This window comes from Coenobita brevimanus, chromosome 84, assembly GCF_032717465.1.
Source record: "Coenobita brevimanus isolate Jiangsu-jjx chromosome 84, ASM3271746v2, whole genome shotgun sequence".
NCBI classification, from domain to species: Eukaryota; Metazoa; Arthropoda; class Malacostraca; order Decapoda; family Coenobitidae; genus Coenobita; species Coenobita brevimanus.
The window spans coordinates 46160052-46165959 of record NC_137037.1 but is presented as its reverse complement, the minus strand read 5'-3'; positions in this window follow the sequence as shown (position 1 = coordinate 46165959).

Genomic DNA, 5908 nt, shown 5'->3' with positions numbered 1-5908 from the left:
TGTAAGCCATGTATTTTAACTTTCGTAAAAATTTCTATTCCATTGTTGCACATGAGTATGCACCTCTTTAGAAGATAGCTCTCTGATGCATGCAGGGAGATCAGGTTTGGGCCTTCAGGTTGTGTACTGATGCAGTGTACTGTTGTTCACGTACTTTTTTTTTTTTAGATACCTGGTGTATTGAGTTAAGGTGCTCTGGTGGGGTATGAACTACAGTACTTGGATCTACTTCCAACAGATGGTTTAGGGAAAGGCCCTTACACTGATAATGGAAGCCAAGTATTTTAACTATGGTAAAAATTTCTATTCCATTGTTGCACTTGAGTACATACCTCTTTAGAAGATACAGTAGCTCTCTGATGCATGCAAGGAGATCAGTGAGCCTTCATGTTGTGTACTGATGCAGTGTACTGTTGTTCACATATGCTTTTTTAGTTACCTGGTGTTCTGAGTTAAGGTGCTCTGGTGGGATATGAACTACTAGGATCTACTTCCAAGAGATGGTTTGGGGTTAATTTCTCATGTAAAACCACTCAGGGGAAAGCAGCTGATTCCTCTAACCTTCAGTGTCTTGACTGGAATGGTAATTCTGTACTTATAATGATGACTCACTGTATTCATCCCAAGCACCACTAAAAATTACTCAACCTAGATCATGAATCTCATTAGTTTTTGTGGTGTTTGATGACCACTGAGAGAAAAATACTGGTTCACCAGTGCTTTAACCCCTTTAACACTAGGATGTATTTTTTATTTTATCTGTGCTATCTTCAGAAAATTTTGTTTAACTTTGGAGAAACCATTTGTAGTTATAGAGTTAGAAACAGTACCATACTTCTCCAACATGATATCACTCTCCAAGTTGAATTAAATTGATAAGGTAGCAAGGATAAGATTAAATATGTCATCAGATTGAAGGGGTTAACACTTCTGAGAGTGAGGCACAAAAGAATCAGTTGTATAACTAAGAGATCAGTGTATTTGAGAGCTTGGATATATACATGATCCCTATGAAAAAGCTGAACTGAAGAATGTTTGTGCATGTTTGAAAGAGAGAGAGAGACTTTGAAGTACTGTGCTTTTTGAATCTAAAATATATTTTGTGACCATTGAATTATGTAAGAGGCCATCTTGTCCTCTTGAACTTACGGGTAATTTGATCATCGGACATTTTATGACTTTGAATAGGGAGGCTGCCAGAGATTAAGCAGCGTTGAGAACCACCATTAGGTGACCAAAGCCGACACTTGCAAGCATGACGGAGCCATTGTAAACGATACGAACATGTGTGTACTATACATATACAGGCATACCCCGGTTTAACGATCTAATTGGTTAGGTAAAACCCCATTGTTAGGTGGGGTATTGTATATCGAGGTACTTTTAACATGTTTTTCAATGTGGACCGCTCACCAGCCTTGGGTTTCCCCCCCAAACCAAGTCTGAAACCTACCCAGATGAACCCAAAAACAGGTTTAAGGGTAATCTAAATGGCCTAACAGCTGTCAGGGAAGCTCACCTAAGCCTAACACCTATAAATAACTCACTAAAACCAACAAATCAAATCTGAATATTGTCAAATATAAGTCTGGAAAAAATCAAGCATAGTACAGTAATCTGTACCCCAAAATGACAATGTTTACCCCACCTGTGGCTAAAACACATTAATCGTAGTCTAAAAACAGTGTATAAATCAACCTAAACACAATTTTAGTCTAAAATATAATCGAACTCAGAAAGAAAACTCAAAACCCATCGTTAAACCAGGGTTTAGCCATCGTTAGGTGGGGTATGGTGCAATTTCTACCCTCATCGTTAAGCTGGGGTATCACATCTAGGGGTATCGTATATCGAGGTAATACTGTATATATATATTCATTCATTTTCATTCATTGCCAGACGCCATGTATCCCAGACAGGGTGGCCAAGGGCTTAGAGTTAATTGTTTTACAGGGAGGGGCACTAATCCTCCACCAACCCCACTTGACGTAGGGATGCCAACAGCATCTGGTGTTCCCAGGCGGTCACCCATCCAAGTACTAACCAGACCCAACGTTGCTTAACTTCGCTGATCGAACGGGAAGCGGTGTATATATATATATATACAGTAAAACCTAATTATAACAGACGAATTGGGGCTCAAACCATTCCAAAAAAAGCGAAATTCCGATAAAAGTGACAACCAGGCTTCCCACTGCTAACCTGGACTTTTTCCGCTATATCAGACATTAGTCCGGATCGCACCAACAGTTTTTAAACTGTTTTCACAACCATTGCAGTACTGTACTGTATTATATACATTCACTACAACAGTCAAATGGTATAATATGTATAATAATACTGTACTGTACACTGATAAACATGTCTTATATTTACCTTATTGTGGTGAACATAGCTGAAGTGGTCAGGCAGTCCGGACTGCTTCTGGCTTTATCGGACTTTTTCTGATATATAAGAATTTAGTCCGGTAGCTCCTTGATTCTGATACAAGCGAATTCCTGTCTATTGAAGTCTGTTATATCGAGGTTTTATTGTATATACAGTATATAATCATCAGCCTGTAACAGTCCACTGCAGAACATTGGCCTCTCCCATGTTCCAGCAGAAGCAAAGGAGAAAAGGCTACATATTAACTTCACATTCAGGGCAGTACACCTCCGTTAGAAAACCATATTACAATTCCCCCCTTTTGACATCCACTTGTCAGAGATGTCCTTAAACAGAATTGAATTCATCTAGCTGGACCAAGAGGAGGACGTTACCCAGCCGTGCTCAACTACCAACTTAGGTTTGGTTTGGTTGGAATCACAGATGACAAGTGCCCAGCTTGTAGAATAGGGTCACACAACATTATATACATAATGGAGCACAGCACAGCACTTGCCACATTAAGACAGACACAACTTCATTGGTGTAGGGAACCTATGGGATGACCCAGTAGGGGCAGTTGCTTACCTGTGGTCAGTGGTTCTGCTCCATCAGACAGACTGGGGTTGAGCAACAGCAACAACAAATGTCTCTGAACTCCCTCTCAGTCCCCTGAAAAGAGGATGGTGAATTGTAGGTTAAATTAAGCCTGTAGTCTACAGGGTTCACATTTCAGATGAGCCATGGGCTATAACAACTTGGGACCGTATTATCCAGGGGTCAGCAAGCCTTTTAGCACTGCATCCTTTCCAGTTTATTTCAGCATGTGGCATGTTGTTAATATATTCTGTTGATATTAAATTACAAAAATAGGAAACACAAGTATAATAACATGCAGTATGAAAAATGTCACTAACGAAGGTGATATTTTGAGCCTGTTACTCCAGTGATATCTTTATCATTTTGCTCTTGCAAGTTTCAGAGACTTGCTTGCAGCTTAGGAAAGACTTTATGAACTGGAAAGGTTAGATATAGTCTTACCAACAATTAACACCATCACAATGAAAGATCTTTCCTTCTTACATATGGAAGTAGCAAAAATAAACCAAGAAATGCATCATTGGATTTTGCAGACATGACTGCAGCTGTTGGCCCATCATACAGGTGTACTGTGGAAGATACATCCAGTTGTGAAAGACATTTCTGCAGTTGGAAGTTGAGCCATTGTACCACTGTAATGACCGAACTGAAACTTAACAAATTAAGCACACTGCCCTGGCCGAGATTCGATCTCAGGCCCTCGCTCTTGTTATGCGTGCACATTACAACTGAACCAAATGGAGGATCTCTGCTTTGCCTCTAAGCAACGTGGGCTTTTATAGACCCTATTACATCATTTTTTTTCTCCCATTGGTGATTAATTTGGTCAGTTTCTAACATGGTAGAATAGCATCGGAGGCCAGCATTGGGGACGCTGCAGACCACACAGAACAGCTCATCCCCGGGATGTAAGGACTAGAATGCAGTCAGCTAACCAGCAACATCATTGCCTTCCAAGCTTCGCCTCACAACCCTCATTGCTCCTAACCAGTGTAATGACCGAACTATAACTTAACAAATTAATCACACTGTCCTAGCCGAGATGCTATCTCAGGCCCCCGCTCTTGGTACGCGTGCATGTTACCACTGAACCAAAGAGAGGATCCCCACTTTGCCTCTAAGCAACACAGGCTTTTATAGACCCCATTACACCACTGTACTTTTTATTTTTAAAAAATACATGAGCTATAAAAGAGAGGTGAATTTTCATACCTTTTTATAGTTTTTGTGGAGCTGTAGTTATGAATAATGAAGGTAAGTAGCCCAGGCAGTAGGTGTGAAAGATTTTTGCTCACATATTCTCAGTGTGTCAAAAGGCAGGGAAAAAAGGGAGGGAGTTGGTACTTAGTACTGTACCATTTTCATTGTACAGGAAGGCTTTAAGTTGTGCATGTGCATGCACACACATGCACATATACACACACACACAATTTTTTTTTCCCCAAATAGAAAAGTAGAAATATTATCTATCTATGTATCCATCTATAGCCCAACACTCTAATCCCGCAAAGGGTTGCCACAGACAAAACGCCTCCAAGTTGCTCTGTCACCCTCCCCCCAACTCACTTCCTCCTCCTCATATACAGTGCCTCTCATCTCCATCCCTCCACCTCATCTTTGGTCTCCCCCTCCCTCTCCCTCCCTCCACTTCACCTACATAAACCCTCTTAAGGCCCGTCCAGACGATCGAGCAATGCCCGCGGGCACAAGCGAGCAGTTTGCCTGTTGACGGGCTCACCGCTTGTGCCCGCGGGCAAATGCGTAAATTGCCACGGGCAATTTACGCATTTGCCCACGGGCACAAGCGGTGAGCCCGTCAACAGGCAAAGTGCTCGCTTGTGCCCGCGGGCATTGCTCGATCGTCTGGACGGGCCTTTAGTCAGTTTTTCACTCTCCATTCACTCCACATGTCCAAACCACCTCAGTGTATTTCTCGTAATTTTCTCAATCACTCAGTCACATCCACATCCACCTCACAATGTTCTTTCACTTCTTCATTTGTCGACCTGTCCCTCCATGTCACTCCACATGCTCCTCTCAGGTAACTCATTTCCACTGCCTTCACTCTTGACTTGTTTCCCTCTAGCAAGGTCCACGCCTCGCTTCCGTACGTGAGGGTAGGGATCACAATACTATCGTGCAGTGACTTCTTAACTTCTGTACTCACCTTCCAATTTCTCATCACCGCATTCAGTGAACCAACAACCTTCCTTCCCTGCTGTACTCTTTCAAGCACTTCATCCCCGAAACATTTGTAGAATGCAAATGGTGATTTTTTGTGCATGTTTCAATGGAGGATTGAGCGGCTAGATTGACACAGAGGTCTTGAGGAAATTTTGAAGCATGCAAACAACAAAGTTGATGGAAGTGAGGGTTGTTGATTGAGAATATGCTTTCTTCTTTTGTGCCACAGCTTGTTTTCATGCCACCACACTGTTCCATGCACCCCCTTTCATCTTCTCTTCACCTCACACACCACCTCACATGCTGCACAGACTTCTGTGAATATCTTGCACACACCTTCCACCTCCTCCATCTGCTCCAAATCATATTTATGCAGTCACTCCTCCACGTCTCTCTTATATTCTGCCATTTTTCCATCCTCTTGCAACCTTTCTACCCTCTTTGTATGGACTACTTCCTCATGTCCTTCTCTCCTTCCATTGCATTATTACCTTGACTTTCACCGCCACCAAGTGGTGGTCCGAAAGTTCACTCCCCCAACCTCTGTATGCTTTTGCAACCATTACACACCTTCTCATTCTATCATCAACACACACATAATCAATCATTCCCTTCCGTTCATTCAGTTCACCACCCACCCTGCTTACCATTCACCATGTATACCTGTGGATCATTTTGTGCCTCAAGAGGGTATTGGCTATCACCAACCCCCTTCCGACACAAGTGTCCACTAGAGCACTGCCATTCTCATCCATTT